At 36.3% G+C, this 17,701-nt stretch overlaps 1 protein-coding gene across 3 annotated transcripts in view; it reads right to left on the minus strand.

The window, feature by feature from the left end:
• Nucleotides 1–17,701, minus strand: part of LOC124103342 (transcription factor RFX3) — a 76,545-nt gene that overhangs the window by 4,975 nt on the left and 53,869 nt on the right. Inside the window, exon 7 of one of the 3 annotated variants that reach the window (XM_046459919.2) lies at nucleotides 1–17,701. This exon is cut by the window's right edge and continues 23,100 nt beyond it. The exons of the other annotated variants lie outside the window; for them this stretch is intronic. The gene's annotated coding sequence lies outside the window, so the exon portion shown is untranslated. 3 annotated transcript variants of the gene reach the window in all.

Below are 17,701 nucleotides of genomic sequence, written 5' to 3' on the forward strand. Positions count from 1 at the left end.
TCTGAGAGCAGACATTGTATTGTTTCTATTTTTTTTTCAGTTATGGGGAATTTCTATTTTATAGTTGTTAAGGTGTGTTTTATGGATCAGAATATGATCTATCTTGGTAAATATTCCATGGGAACTTTGAGAGAAATGTGTATTCATTCCATTGCTGGGTGAATTATTTCAATGTTAGTTGGATCAAGTTAAATGATGGTGTTGCTCAAGTCAAAGATATTCTTGATGATTTTCCTACCTGCTAAATCTGTCAATTAATGAAAGGGAGGTGTTGAAGTCTTCAACATTACTAGTGAATTCAGCTGTTTCTCATTGCAGTTTTTGCCTTATATATTTTGATACTCTTTTAAAATATATACATCTTAAAGATTATTGTGTCTTCTGGGAGAATTGACCCTTCCCTTTGTTATTATGGAATTCCCTTTTTATCCCTGATAATTTTTCTTATTTTGAAGGCTGATTTGTCTGAAACTAAGAACTACGTCTGTTTTCTGTTAGATTAGTGTTAGAATAATACATTTTATACATCCCTTTATTTTTAGTTTATTTGTATCATTATATTTAATGTAGCTTGTAGGTGACATTTAAAAAATTTTTTAGAACTTTTTTGAAATGGGATCTTACTATGTTGCTCAGGCTGACCTCCAACTCCTGGACTCAAGTGATCTTCCTGCCTCCATCTCTTGAGTAGTTTGGACTGAAGGTGTATGTCATCATATCCAGCTAGCAATCTTTTTTATTTTATTTTTATTTTATTCGATCCATTCTCATAGTCTGTCTTTTAATTAGTGAATTTATTTAAATCACTTTAAAAGTGATTTTTAAAATGAAGTTATATATTTGGATTATAGCCATTATATCTTCAACAGTTTATTATTCATTGTATCTAGTCTTTATTTTTCTTCCCATTTTTTGAATTGATTTTAAACAAGACTTTTTAAAAAAATATATATATTTTTTTAATTTTGACATTCTATTTCATTTTCAGTTTCATGTATATTTACAATTATAGCATGAGGTTTTTATATACTTAGTGAAATGGTTTCTATAGTCAAGCTAATTAACAGCCATCATCTCATACAGTTACCTTTGTGTGTGGGTATGTGTGGTAAGAGCACCTAAAATATACTTTCTTAGCAAGTTCTCAACAAAAATCCAATATTATTAACTATATTACCCATGATGTACATTAGATCTCTAGACTTATTCATTTTATGTAAATCCAGCTTTGTATCCTTTGACCTACCTCTTATCATTCTACCAACATTCATTTTACTCTTTGTTTCAATGTACACATTTTTTCCTCCAGATTTTACATATGAGATCACACAGTATTTTTCTTTCTGTGTTTGACTTGTTTCACTTGTTTTAGCATAATATCCTCCAGTTTCATCTGTGTCATTTAAAACAACAAAATCTTCCTTTTTAAAGCATGCCTAATGTATGTGCGCATGTGTGCGTGCACACACAGATCACAATATTCATCTCTTAGGGCTGCTTATGTTATTTCCATATCTTAACTCTTGTGAATAATGCTGCAGAAAACATGGTTTCACAAATATCTCTACCAGATAAACATAAAGTCCATTTTGTTTGACATAAGTTTAGCCACCATATCTCCCTATTGGTTTCCACTGCATGGAATATCTTTCAAGCTCTCCATTTTCAGCTTATGTGTGTCCTTAAGGCTAAATGAGCTTCTTTTATATAGCATCAGATGGATCTTAATTTTTAAAATTAATTCAGCTACTCTACATCTCACTATGGACAAATTTAATCTATTTATATTTAAAATAATTATTGATATGTAAGGACTTACTATTGTCACTTTGTTTTTTGTCTTGTAGTTCTTTTGATCCTGTTCTTATGGCCTGACAGTTTTTTTAAACAAACATTTTATCTGACTCAGCTATCTCTTAGTTTATTTCTTTTAAAAAATTAGTGGTCATCCAAGAGTTTGTAATGTACATTTACAACAAGTTTATACTACTTTCACATAATGCTCTACTGCTTCACAAGTAGTATAGGTACCCAACACTAAAGACTACCCATTTCCTTCCTCTTGTGGCTATAACATTTCTGTCATTCATCTTTTCACTATTCCATATATCATAATTACTCACTGTGGTGGGGGTGTTATTGCTATTTTTATGCCAATTACAAAATAAAAGAATAGCCACATTTGTTTCTGGATATTCTAGGAAGCCACATTTGTTTCTGGATATTCTAGGAATACATTGCTTAACTTTACCCAGTTTCTAAAGACTTTGTTTGAAGCCCCTTATACCTTAATTAATTAATTAGGTTGTCCTGGGGATTGCAGGAACCCACAGCCTTCCTTGTGACAGGCAAGCACTACTATAGAGCAATATCCCCTGCCCCCATTTACCCATTTTAAAAACAAACATTAGAATGGCAGATAGAGGGATGTTCCATTTCCAATTGCTCCATGGCAATGGGAATAGTTTCTCAGTGAGGTGGGTGACAGGGGGAATTCACTGAAATTCAGGATCAGGCAGTCAGAGTTTCTTAGAAACTCAGAAATTTGGGTGCGTTGGACAAAGAATAAGAAAGAGTATGTTAGAGCCAAAACCATTGCAGCAGCAGCAGCAGCAGCAGCAGGGCTGGTTTACCTCAGAGGGGAGGGATAATACAAACAGAGAGAAACACAACTGACAGATTTGGCACAGAAAAACCTGTACATCAGAAAAGCAAATAGAACTTAACTGATGCAGACGCTGCACAGTGAACTGTGTTTAAAAAGTGTTTTGTATTTCTCAACTGGAAAATGGAGAGCCATCTTGAGGAGGTTACACTTCATCTTGCTGCTGTTGGAACTCATAGCAAACATTGCTATACTGCCCTGGCAAGCACATAACATGTGGCCTATGGTGTTCCTAGCACAATATGTTTGAAAAAGGCACAAAGAAGACTGTAGTCAGGGAGATTCAAGTCAGAAAAATAAAGGGGAGCCAACTTGTTTTTCTTTGGGGTCTGACAGCTCATACAACCAGCTGAAGAGGGCCAGAAAGCTGAACAGAGTGGTGTGAACACACTCAGTGACTAAATGTGGGAACATTGTGATTATGAGTAGCAGAGCGTGTGGAGGATTGGTTCCCATGCTCTGCAAGTAGAATTCTTGGGACGCTCCTGGGATCCAGACTCCCAATCAAGATTGGCATCTGCCAGAACCTAGAGGTGTGTTGATCTAATCCCTTCAGAGCAGATACCACCTAATGAAGCCTGTAAAAACCCATAAGACCTAGGCTCCAGTCATTGGAACTCCGCACACAGAACTCTTCAGTAGCCCTGTCCTGGGAGTGCATCCATCTGGGCTGTCCAGACAAAATTTCAAAGAGTACTTTTCATTCCATCCTACCTTATATAGGTGAGAAGGGAATGTTGAAAGTCAGATTTAGGCCACTCCAACTAGCAGATTGGTGAGCAACACAAAAAGGAGAAGAGGTTAACAACCTCAGCCCTTGCTCTGCCTGCTACTCTCTCTGTGTCAGTACACAGCCCAAGAAGAAACAGAAACAAGGATAGTTGAGCATAGGTAGTGACCATCCATTCATTTTCTTTAACTGTTTTATTCATCTCAATGGAGAAAATCTTAATTTTCAGTATGAATCTTTTCCATTTTTTGTTCTTGCTGTGTTGATTGGCTTATAGATATCTATATATATATATATATATATATATGTGTGTGTGTGTGTGTGTGTGTGTGTGTGTGTATTACATATATGTATGTAATATACACACACACACATATATATACATTCACACACACACACATGTATTTCTCATTTCTCATATTTAGCATTTTTAAGATGTAGTGGTTTTTCTTTTTTGAGGGTTAGGGCTTTTGATCTATCTATCTATATATTTTTTGTTTTGTTTTTGTTTCTCTTGTTTCTTTTTCCTCTCCATTCTTGTCTTGCTAACACGAAATTTTCTTGTTCTCTCTCTACTTGTTCTTCTCCTCCTTCCTTATAACCATCACTGGATACATCTTATCTGCATTCTCTGTTCACAATTTGAACATTCTAAACTCTCTTTATTCTATCATATTTTCTTTTCTCTTAATGAACTGTATTTTTAACATCTTTTAGAACTATATGGTTTGTATAACTCCTGCCCCCAACATTTATGTTGTTGTGATTCTTACTACTATGGATGACAGAGTTGACACCTGCTGTTTATATTAATTCCAGATATAGTTCATGGTTATTTACTGTTTTGGCTGTTGACAATTGTTGAACCCATCATTCTTGTTTCTGTGGTAGTGTTGTAGATATCATAGTAGGCACCAGGTATTTATTTATTTTTTCAGATTTCAGTTTCTTTTTTTAAAATTTTTCTTTAGTTGTACACAACACCTTTATCTATCTATTTATTTATCTATTTATTTATTTATGTGATGCTGAGGGTCGAACCCAGTGCTTCACATGCAAGGCAAGTGCTCTACCGCTGAGCCACAACCTCAGCCCCTTTCCCGCTAAGCCACAACCTCAGCTCCTCACAAGGCATTTATTTTAATGCTGTATATTGTTTGCTTCTCTGTGTGCTATTACTTGTTTCCCTTTTTTTCTGTGAGGTTCAGGTAATACACAGGGACACTGAAAGTTCACAGGGAAGAGATTTTGATACTGAATTAAACTCACTCAGCCAAAAGAAAGCACACTTTGCTCCACACATAAATTAACCAAACTCAAACTACAGCTATACTTTTCTACGAAGAAGAGAAGAGACTAAAACCCAAAGCTCCAAATAGAAATCTCTATGGGTGGGTTTACAGTCTCTGGACATCCACTTCTACAACAAATAACAACAACAATGACACAGAATTACCACAAAGCCTGAGAATACCACACCTGTGAGGGGGGGTCTCAATCTAGATTACTCTAGGACAATTTGGCATGGGAAAGCTGTGGTCCAATCATAAGCATGAAAGATATATACATCCCAACAAATGCATAAACTCCGACACAGGAATACAAGAAATGTGAAAAAACAAGGGATAGTTAACTGGCAACTTACCCCAAAGATATTGAAATGGATGAAATATCAGATTAAGATGTCAAAAGAATGATTATAAAAATAATGAATTCCAAGAGAACACAGAAAAATGACTGAATGATTTAAGGAAGTCAATATGAATGAGAAATTCAGTAAGGAGAAAGAGATTTTAAAAAGAACCAATTAGACGGGGCTGGGGCTGTAGCTCAGTGGTAAAGCACTTGCCTTGCATGTGTAAAGCACTGGGTTTGATCCTCAGTACCACATAAAAATAAATAAAGATACTGTGTGTTCATCTACAATTAAATAAATATTAAGGAAAAAATGAACCAATTAGAAATCTTGGAAATGAATGACAGAATAAATCAAGTACAATATTCAGTTAAAAGTCTCTTTAATAGAGTAGACAATGCTGAAGACAGAATCTCAGAGATGGAAGACAAAGTGACTGGCCTTGAACATTTAGAGAGTATTAAAGAAAATAAGTAACCCTAACCATAATGTACAAGAACTCTGGAACAACATTGACACTAAATTTAAGAATCAGAGAAATTGAAGGGGGTGTGAGATGAAGACTCATGTCATGGATAACCTCTTTAGAGAAGTAACAGAAAAATTTCCAAGCTTTGAGAATGAATGGACATTCAGCTACAAGGAGGCATTTAGAACCTTAAATAGACAAGGAAAAAAAAGAACTTCTCAACAATACATCATAATTAAAATGTTTAACATACAGAACAAAGATAGAATTTTAAAAGCTTTAAGGGAAACAACATCAGGTCACATAAAGAGGCAAGCTAACCAGAATTACTTCTGATTTCTCAGCAAAAATTCTGAAAGGTTTTGGAATGATGTGTTCCAAGTCCTGAAAGAAAATAATGTCAACTTGCTGTGACTTGCATGGCTGAACCTTTAGAAAACCAAAAAGGGGTGATATGGAATTAAGAAAAACACACAGATATTGAGAGAAAGCTGGGATCAGATAGAACACTGCTGTCTGATGGAGAAAGAGTGACTGAAGAGCTGACCCAGCAAATTTGTTTATTTTATAGGTTCTCATCATCGAGAAGTTAAAGACTATAGAGGTATTGTTTTTTGTGCACTAGAAAGTTACCGGGCTACAAACATTCTTGGAGCTATTTCACTGTTACAATGCTTGGAGCTTCCTGCAGCACTTAGGAAGCCCATTGTCTAAAGTTAATGTTAAGCAGGCAGGTTTGGAAGTAGCAGCACTGGTGAAACATTGTGGTTTTCTTGACATACTCAGAAATCCTCTATTCTCTGGACCTTTGTGTCTGAGATCAAGGACAAAACTGATAAGACTCTTTCACAGAGACTCTTCAGGCTGGCCATCACCATAGCAAGTTGGCATCCCTTGCACAGAAACATTCCCAGATAGCAGGCACACCACAGCCATGAATCAATCATGGACTCCCAATCTGAGTCATCACTGTCCACATCAACCAATATTGCTATATCTAACAAAGCATCCTTCAAAATTGAAAAAGAAATAAAAACCTTTCAAGGTAAGCAGAAGCTAAATGAATTCATGACTACAAAGCTGACACTACAGAACTTATTTAAAGAAATACTGCCTACAGATGAAATAAAAAGTGAACAAATCTCATTTGAAGAGTAGCTAAGTAAATGAGAACGAGAACTAAATTACATATTGTAAATCAAAATGGTAAGATTTAATAAACATCTCTCTAAAACAACAGTTAATGTGAATGATCTTAACTCTCTAATTAAAAGATAGGCTGGCAGAATGAAAAAAAAAAAAAAACAGAAAACAAAACAAGACCCAACTTCAGGTTGCTTACAAGAGATTCACATTACAGGAAAAGGCAACCACAGTAAAAGAATAAAATTGATATACCATGCCAATGCAGCCTGAAAACAAGCAGGAGTAGCTACTCTCATATTCTAACAAAGCAGAATTCAAAACAAAATTAATCAAAAGAGGAAAGATCATGTCCTATTGACAAAGGAAACTATTCAACAAGAATATATAATGATAGTAAATACTTATGTCCCCAATGTGGGTGCATCTAATTATATAAAATTAATACTATTCAAATTAAAGACTCAGCTCCCAGTACAATAATGCTGGGTGATTTCTATATTCCACTCTCATCAATAGGTAGTTCATCCAGATATAAACTCAGTAAAGACATTTTGGACCTAAAAATATTATAAATCAAATGGAATCAACATACATCTTTAGAATATCCAACATACATCTTTAGAATATCTAACATTACTTGAATATAGTTTCTTCTCAATGGCTCATGAAACCTTCTCCAAAAGACCATATTTTAGGCTGCAAAACAACTCTTAGCAAATACAAAAATAATTTTTGTAATTCCTTGCACCTACTTAGATTATAATGGAATTAAATAGGAAATCAACACCAAAAAAATTACAGAAACTACATAAACTCATGGAGATTGAATGATACACTTTTGAACGATGAATGAGTGAAAGAATAATTCAGGGGAGAAATTTAAAAATTCTTAAGTTCAAATGAGAATAATTATATAAAATACAAGAACCCTTGGGGCACCATGAAGGCAATTCTAAAAAGAGAGTTTATAACTATGAGTGCCTGCATAAGAAAATCAAGAAGATCCCAAATGTACAACCTAATGATGCATCACAAAACACTTGAAAAAGGTAGAAAAAAAGAATTCTACTATGTGAAATTTGCCCAAAAGCTCATGTGTGAGACAATGCAAGAAATTTTAGAGCTGAAATGATTGGGTTATGAGAGTCTTAATCTAATCAGTGCATTAATTCTGCTGGATGGATTGACTGGGTGGTAGATTTTGGCAGGTAAAGTGTATTTGGAGTAGGTAGGTCCTTGGGTGATGCCTTTGGGGTATATATTTTGTTTCTGGTTAGTGAAGCTCTCTCTATTTCCTGGTGCTCTGTATAAGCTGCTTTCGGTTGCCACAACCATAATTTTCTGCCTCACCTTGGGTCTGGAATTATGGAGTTGACCATCTATGGACTGAGACCTTGAAATCATGGATGCCAAATAAACTTTTTCTGGAGTTCTAAAATTGTTCTTTTCAGGTCTTTTAGTCACAGCGGTGACTAAACAAAAATAATGCTGACTAAAACAAATTCTAAAACCAGTAGAAGGAAGTAAATAATTAAAATCAGAGCCAAAAATCAATGAAATTGAGAATTAAAAAAATATAAAGGATCGATGAAATGAAGAGTTTGTTCTGTGAAGATAAGCAACATTGGGCTGGGATGTGGCTCAAGCAGTAATGTGCTAGCCTGGCATGCACGGGGTGCTGGGTTCGATCCTCAGCATCACATAAAAAAAATAAATAAATAAAGATGTTGTGTCCACCGAAAACTGAAAAATAAATATTAAAAAATTCTCTCTCTCTCTCTCTCTCTCTCTCTCTTAAAAAAAGATAAGCAACATTGATAATCCCTTAGCCAAACTAACCAAAAGAAAAAACAGAAGATCCAAATTAATCAAATGAGAGATGAAAAAGGAGAAATCACTACAGACATTACAAAAATTCAGAGGATTATTAGAGACTACTTTGAAAACTTTTACTTCAATAAATTGAAAAACCTGTAAGAAATGGATACATTTCTAGATACATATGGCCTGCCAAAATTGAATCAAGAGGACATAGAAAACCTATATGAACCTACAACTAGCAATGAGATGGAAGCATTAATAAAAACCTTTCAATAAACAAAGTCCAAGACCAGATGGATTCTTAACTGAATTTCACCAGACTTTTAAAGAAAAACCAGTGCAAATGGTCCTGAAATTATTCCATGAAATAGGAAATGATAAAATACTTTCAAATTTATTCTAAAAAGCCAGTATCACACTTATACCAAAACCAGAGGTGGATGCATCAAGAAAACCACAGACCAATATCCCTGACGAAATTATATGCAAAAATTCTCAATAAAATATTAGCAAATATTTTATATAGTTATGTATTTTATATATTGTATATACTTTATATATACAATATATAAGAAATGAAGCTGGAAGGAACTCACCTCAACATTATAAAGGCTATATATGAAAACTCAAAGTCAATGGCACAGTGAATGGGGAAAAACTGAAAGAATTTCCTTAAAGATATGTCACTACTCCTATTCATTATAGTTCTAGGTTCTGTTCAGAGCAATTAGGCAAGGGAAGGAAATAAAAGGGCTAAAAATAGGAAAGGAAGAACTCAAATTATCACTGTTTGAAGATATGATCCTATACTTACAAGATCCATAAAGCTCCACCAGAAGACATTTAGAGCTAATAAACAAACTTCACAAAGCAACAGGCTCCAAAATCAATATACAAAAGTTAATAGCCTTCTTATACACCAATAATGAATCTGCTAGCTAGATGCAGTGGTGCATGCCTGTAATCCCAGAAGGTCAGGATGCTCAAATGCTCAGGCAGGAGGATTGCAAATTCAAACCCAGCCTCAGCAACTTAGTGATGCCCTAAGCAACTCAGTGAGAATCTGTCTCTAAAATACAAATACAATAAATAAATAAATAAATAAATAGGTGTTGGGGATGTGGCTCAGTGGTTAAGTGCCCCTGAGTTCAAACCCTGTTACCTCCCCTACCGTCCCCCCCCAAAAAAAAACCTGTTGAGAAAGAAATCATGAAACTAGTCCTATCAAAAATAACTCCCATACCTCCTCACACAAAGTCCCAGGAATTAATATAACCAAGGAGGTGAAAGATCTCTATAATGCAAACTATAAAACATTGAAAAAAGAAATTGAAAAGATAAAGAAGATAGAAAGATCTCCCACATTAGTGGATAGGCAGAATTAGTATTGTTAACATGGACATGCAACCAAAATAAATATCCAGGTTCAATCCAATCCCCATCAAAATGAAATTCTTCACAGAACTATTAAAAGTAGTCCTAAAATTCATGTGGAAGAATAAAAGACCCAGAATAGCTAAAGCAACTCTAAGCCAGAAAAGGCAATGCTGAATGCATTACAATGCCTGATTTCAAATTATATTATAGAGTTATAGTAACCAAAACTTCATGGTACTGGCATAAAAATAGATACACAAACCAATGGGACAGAATAGAAGACACAGAGACAAATTCACAGTCTACAGTCATCTGATTCTTGACAATGGCGCCAAAAACATTCATTGAAGGAAAGATAGCTTTTTAAACAAATAGTGCTGGGGAAACTGGTTATCTATATGTAGATGAATGAGATTAAATCCTTATCTCTTGCCCTGCACAGAAGTCAACTCAAAATAGATGAAAGACCTCACAATTAGACCAGACACTATGCAACTCCTTGAAGAAAATATAGGTTCAACTATGCAGCTTACAGCCAATAACTTTCTCAATAGTATCCCTAAAGGCTCAAGAAATAAGGCCAGAATTTAATAAACCAAATGGCATCAAATTAAAAAGTTTCTTCACAGCAAAGAAAACAATTAAGAATGTGAAGACAGAATGTAGAAATGGAAGACAATTGTTGCTAGCTACTCTTCAGAGAGAGAATTATATCCAGAGAATTATATCCAGAATTTTATCAATTATTCCTTCAAATATTTCTTTAGCTTGAAACTTTCTTCTCCTTCTGGTGTACAAATTACAAAATATGTTACAGACTTTGAAGCTTGTTCTAAGATAACTAAAGAACTAAAAATGTTTGCCCCTGCAAAAGCAAATAATCCAATTAATAAATGGGGAAATGAACTAAATGTTCATTTCTCAAAAGAAGAAATACAAATAGCCAAAAATATACAAAAAAATGTTTAACATTATTAGCAATTACGGAAGTGCAAATGAAAATAACACTGAGATTTCATCTCACTCCAAGAGAATGGCAACCATCAAGAATACAAAAAATAATAAATGCTAGAGAGAATATGAAGAAAATGAAACATTTGCACACTGTTGGTGGGATTGTAAATTAACACAACGACTCTGGAAGTTAGTATGAAGTTTTCTCAAAAGACTAGGAAGGGAACCACAATGTGACCCAGCTGTATTACTCCCTGGTATTTATCCTAAAGAATTTTAAGTCATCATAGTACAGCATTACATTCATACACATGTTCATGGCAGCCCAACTCACAATAACAAAAATATTGAACCAAAAATCTAGGTATCCATCAACCAATGAACAGGTAAAGAAAATGTAGTATCCATACAAAATGGAGTTTTTCTCAGCCATAAAGAAAAATGAAATTATGTCATTTGCAGGAAAGTAGATGGAACTTGAGGCAATTATAATAAACAAAATAAGTCAAACTCAGAAGGTCAAGGGTTGTATGTTTTCTCTTATATATGGAAGCTAGGGAGGAAAAAGGGAAAAGGGGTGTATTGTCTCACAAAAATTGAAAGCAAATCAGTAGAGTAGAGAAAAGGGGATAGGAGGAGAGAGGAAGTGAGAAAACGAGGAAATCATGGAAAAGAATATGGGCAAAATTATATTGTTATGTTGTGAGTATGTACAAATATGCAACAACGAATTCCCTCATTATGTACAACACTAAATTCCCATAACAATATGGAAACAAATAGAACCAACATTGGTAGGTGGGCAGAAAAAAATAAGAAAATAAAAATTTTAGTTTATTTTCATTTATTCTCTCACCAGTCATTTTCTTATCTTTTATATGGATCGGATAACATTATTTTTCTTCTCCCTAAAGAGTTTAATTTAACTTTTTTTCCTCTCTATTCTTGGCATTGAATCCAGGGGCACTCTGCATTTGAGCCAAATCCTCAGACTATTTTATTTTTTAAATTTTAGACAGCATCTGGCTAAGTTGCTGTGGCTGTCCTATAACATTGCATTCTCTTGCTTCTACCTTCTGATTAGCTGGGGTTATAGGACAAAACCACCCTACTGGCCCCACATTTTTTGTCTTTTCTTGCAGGATGATTCTTCTAATAATGATTCCTTCTCTCTCTTTCTCTCTTTGTTAGAGAAATATTTCATTTATTTTTCAATTTTGAAGTGTAATTTCTCTGGATATAGAATTTGAATTTGATGCTTCTTTTTATTTCAACCCTTTAAATATTTCACTCTACTGTTTCTTTATGTTTGCATGGTTTGTGTTGAATTTGTCCGCAATTCTTATCTTTGTTTCTTTTTGGATATTGGACTCTAATCAAGAGATGTGGAGGATGAAAGAGTTTGAGTGATTGGCTTGAGGTCACATAAGAAGTCATACCTGGCACCCAGATATTCGCTTCTATTCAGAGAAACGTTGGATGAGACAGTTAGAGTTTGCATTCACAGAGCATCTAGGAAGTAATCTCTCCAAATTGAGGTGAGCAAGGGTGAGCCCACATGATGATTATGTAAGTTTACCAATGCCTTACTGTGGGAGAGAGGTTATGCTCGCAACAAGAATGAGTGATTTCCTCTGTAGGGATTCTTGCTCTACCTACTTATACAACTTTATTTAGGTCATCTTCATTTGTCGCATGGTCCTTGACCAAGTTATATTCTGATGTTTCTACTCCCTACCAGAGGGAACACCCACAGGAATCAAAATTGTTTCCATCTTTGTCTACCAGAAATTTCTGAGCTCTTGGATCCAAAAGTTATTAATATTTTTCATGTTTCTTAACTTAAAACAGAAGTTTTGAGACAAATGTTAGATAGTGTGTTGGATAGTGCCATCCAGATTTGCATGTGGGAAAGATATTTAATTAGTGTTCTGATAAGGGAAGAAGGAGGAGGGCAAAGTTGACACAGATCCTAGGTTGAAAGAGAGAGAGCTGTTTAATGGTAGTAGCAGCTCCAGTGACTTCAGAAAAAAAATATAAAGATGGGTTTCTTAAGTGGATGGGTGCTATGTTGAAGTCCTCTAGGAGGTAGAAGGATTTTTTTAAGGGATGAAATGATGTTTGCTGATAAGACTAGTAGTCAAGGCCCATTAGCTTATGAACTGAGACAAAACATTGCATTGTCCAACGTTGGCATATTGCTTTATACTAAATAAACAGGCAAAAGGTCCCCACGAATGACTAATATTGGATATCTTCCTACTTTTCAAAGTGGGGTTTTTTCACCAAATTTAATTTAGAAACATCACATGCTGCTTGTACTTAAGAACTTTGGAAAACATTTTCTCCTGTTCCTCACTTTTATTTTGTACTGCTAGGGATTGAACTCAGGGTCTCATGTATGTTAGGCTAGTGTTTTGCTACCGAGCCATCCCCCTACCCCCAAATTTGTGCCTTTATGTATATTATAAACATTTAATCTTCGTAAGGCTTTGAAGCAGGTAACTTTTCCTATTTTTTCAAAAGGGTAACCTGAGGGATATAGAAACTAGTATATTTATTGGGCTAGCATGGAAAAGGAAGCCAGGAATGGACAGTCCTTACTCCCTAATTGTGAGGAATTAGTCATATATAAATCACCTTGAACATTATGGTTTGGATTTGGAAATGCACTCTCCACAACATATTAGCTAATTCAGAAATGTTCAGAGGTAAATGATTAGATTACGAGAGTTGTAGCATCATCAGTGGAGCAATCCATTTGATGGGATCATAATTTGAATGGACTACTGGGTGGTCCACATAGACAGGTAGGGTGTAGCTGGAGGAAGTGGGACACTGGGGACTGTCCTAGGGGAATGTATCTTGACCCTTGATGCTTGGGTACTTTCTGCTTCCTGGCTGCCATGAACTGAGCAGCTTTCCTCCACCATGTTCTTCCACCATGTTGTTCTGCATCACTTCAGGCTCAAAGCAATGGAGTCAGCTAACCATGAAGTAAATCTCGGAGACTGTAAGCCCCAAATACACTTTTCCTTCTCTAAGTTATTCTTGTCAGGAATTTTGGACATAGCAATGAAAAACTGGCTAGCACAACAAATATAATTCAATTGACTTAAATAAAAAAGAGAAGTTGTCAACTCAGGTATCTGAAAAAAGTTGGGAAGGAAGGCAAGCTTCAGGCAGCAGGGTTCATGCTGGGCCTCAATTGATGCCATCAGGATCATTTTTTTTATTTGTTTCTATTCATGCCTTTAATTCTAGACTCGCTTCATTTTAAGACTTTGAGTCTAGTAAGTTCATAGCTACATCCTCTAAGTTTCAAGGGTAGGAGAAATGGGTCTCTCACTAGGTCCTTTCAAAAATCCCTTTGATTTTTATTGTCTCCACTTGGTTCCCACACCCTTTCCTTACAAATCACTGCTACCAGAAAAATGAAATGCTCCTTTTCACCATTTCTGAGTTATATATCATCCTTAAAATAAGAGTAGAGAGGAAAGACAACTTCACTTGCTCATGGTCTGAAACTGAGAACGGAGTTAGTTCCCCAGAGGGCAATAAGGTGAGTGAATGCTAGGTGACAAAAACAAAACCCAAACAGATGTCTACCACAGCATTCTTTCTTACCATTCCATTTCTGCTTTATTCTCCAAAGTGATGTCATTTAGTAAGCATAGAGTTGCAGGAAGAATGTTGATTCTGGGGAGTCTTTTGGAGAAGAAAGAGGTGGATTGATTTTCAGAACAAGGGGCTTTAAGTGGGAGGAATCACTTGGAGGACCCAACATCCAGCTGAATAGGCCATCCAATAACATGACCTCTCATGCACCCTTTCTCATCTTAGAGCCAGTTACCCTCATTCCAGGTCAGTGATTGCCACTCCGTAGAACTTAAAACTAGGAATATCTGTGACCTCTGAAAAAAATAAAGTCTGACATTACACACTTTGTCCTTCTGGCTTATGCCCTCAATATGCCAATGTTTCAATCCTATTGATCCACCAATATTTCTCTAATTTTCTCCTCTTTCCAAGAAAAATTTCATAGCCTACCCTTAACCACAAATCTGAATAGCTTCACTTTAAACGGTCTCCCCCAATCTCCTATCATCTTTTCTGTGCAGCAAATCCAACTCTACCTTTTTTGGATCTGTCATCTAAAATGGGGCTACTTCTCTGGGGTAATATAAACACACACACACACACACACACACACACACACAAGTATATTGGTGCCACCATTAAGTCATCATCTACAATTAAATGGTCAGTTTCAATATACCTGAAGAGAATCCTTTCATTCCTTCTCAGATTGGTTTATGCTAGGCACTTGGGACACACCATTGAGGAAACAAAGCTCTTATTAGGAGTTTATATGATTGCTTTCTTAGTCATTTCCCTTGCTTCTCTACTCAAAAACTATTTCACTTTCTTAAATTTCTCTAGTCTCCTCCATTAAGCATGTTTTGGACCACCATACAAGAATAAAAACTGAAAAGTTACTCCAAATACCTTGAACTCGCATACCTCCTTTGTTCTTTCCTTCCTATTATTCTGCAAAAGATTTCCTTGGATGCCTGCCTTGATTCTCCCAGGCTGGAATCTGTCCGTGCTTTCCAATTCACAGCAGTGTGTTGGGACATTAAGCTTAAATTCTACCTCCCAGGATGCGACCATGTCTACCTTATTGATGGCTTTGTACCCAGCATTTGGTAATTAGAATCTAGTGGGGCTCAGAAACATCTGGAGGGGTGAAGAAGCAATGGGGAGGATTTCAGATGGATGCACTGGGGTGAGGCGATGCTGGGGGCTGGAGTGATGCCGGGGCGGGCCTCTGCTGGGGGCAGGGCAGGGCTGTGTGGGCGGGGCCAGAGAAGTCGTTGTTTGGCTTCTTAATGTTGGCAGTGGGTCTCAGCTCTGTCTTCTTGATCCCTTTTCCTTTACTTCCTGAAGATAAGAGTTGTGATTTGTCTCCAGATGAGGTTCTGCCAGGGGTTTCTGTCACCTGAGTGACCTTCTTCCTGCTCTGTCTGAAGGATCTTTTTCCCTTCACCTCCATGACTGACCCGGAGGTGGAGCCTACAGGCTGCAAAGCTGCTGCACTCCAGCAACTCAGAAATGGCTCAGAGGCCTATATGTGGGGCTGTGCCTGGGAAATACTCATGGAGGAAGATTATACTAATTAGAGAACAATAGTGACAGCTGTTAAGGCTTCACATCGCACAGGCTGTGTGCCCTTACCTAAGTCACATAACCTAAGTCTCTTAGCTCATATATGACGTGGGAGATACTAATCCTTAATGACAGGACTGGGCATGAGAAGTGGAATGAACTAGTAAATGAAGAGCTCTGTTCAGGTAGGACCCAAGTTAAGGAGTGGGCCCAGGGCCTTCTGCAGTTACCTCATGGGCTTTGCCAGGCTCAGAGAGCCCAGTGCCTTGGCAATGCCTGCAGTGGATAGAAGGAACTGTGTAAGGGTCCAAGTGCCAGTCCAAATGCTGCTTTAAGAAAGCATCATCCCTAATTCTGTAGGACTAGAAACTAGAAGATGGATGCTCAGAACTCATTGTTTTCATAGGACTCAACAGTTGCTTCAATCTGCTGTCTCACATGGACTCCAGTGAGTCTAGTAGGAGTGGTTGGTGGGTACCCTGGAAAAAGCTTATCAAGACCTAGTGCCAAGGCTGACAGAAATGAGGTCTGCTCCTAAGGTGTAGAAGCAGAATTGTTTGTCACTCCCTTAAAGATCCAGGACCATAAGATCTGAGGCTCTGCAGTAGATAGGACTGCAAACTTTTTTAAGGTAATTCTTTGTTTAATGATACATTCATTTATTTATTGAATTCCTACTGTGCGGTTTTGTAATTCTACCTCTTCCAAATCTAATCATGCTTAGATTCGGAAGACATAGAAGGGAATCCTTTTAGTAATTTTCTGTTTTAGAGAGTAATATGTAGCAAATTTGAAAGAAATGAAAAAGTAGAAGAACCCCACAGATTTCCAGCCTCAAAACAATTAGTCTTAATATTTTGATGTTTCTTTTCAGATATTGCTAAGTTTATCTTTTACATTGCTTAAAAATATGCCCTTAAAAGGAAAAACACACTATTCATACACATTTTTGTGTTATTATAAGCTGTATCTTTTGTACATTGTCTTCATTTTCTTCAGGTATATACCCAAGAACGTTATAGCTGGATCAAATGGTAGTACTATTTTTAGTTTTTTAAGGACACCTCCATATTGTTTTCCATGGTAGCTGTACTAATTTACAGTCCCACCAATAGAATATCAGGATTCCTTTTTTCTCCACATCCTCACAAGCATTTATTTTTTTTTTTAATGATAATAGCCATTCTTTTGTTTCCTGAGCTATTAGAATCCTGAGGAAATCTTTGCCTGTGCTGATATCTTAATGTATTTCACCTATGTTTCCCTCTAGTAGTTTTGGAGCTTTGATCTTATATTAAGGTTTTTGGTCCATTTTGAGTTGATTTTTATACTGGGTGAAAGAGAAGGATCTAGTTTCAATCTTTATGTGGATATCTGGTTTTCCAAGTACCTTTGGTTGAAGAGGCTGTCTTTTCTTTAATACATATTTTTGCCTTCTCTCTGATGAGTAAGTTGACTGTTGATGTGTGAATTTATTTTTTGGACTCTCTTGCCGCTGTCTGGCTGGCAAAATCACGAGCCACTCACAGCCTTGTAGATTCAAATAGCAATTCTTTATTCTCAAACTGTCACCGGCACTCTACAGGCACATTCTGGGAAAATCCACACACTCCACTGGGCTCTGCATACCAAATACTCTCTGAATCCCAGGAGAACTCAATGGGAACTCAAGGAGTGGGCGCCTGAGGCAGCAGGATACTCCCTATTCCCAGCAGGATCCACCTTAAACCTGGA

The sequence above is a fragment of the Marmota monax genome, unplaced genomic scaffold, assembly GCF_021218885.2.
Source record: "Marmota monax isolate L192 unplaced genomic scaffold, Marmota_monax_Labrador192_F-V1.1 WCK01_AAM20220418_F8-fsc01230, whole genome shotgun sequence".
Classification (NCBI taxonomy): Eukaryota; Metazoa; Chordata; class Mammalia; order Rodentia; family Sciuridae; genus Marmota; species Marmota monax.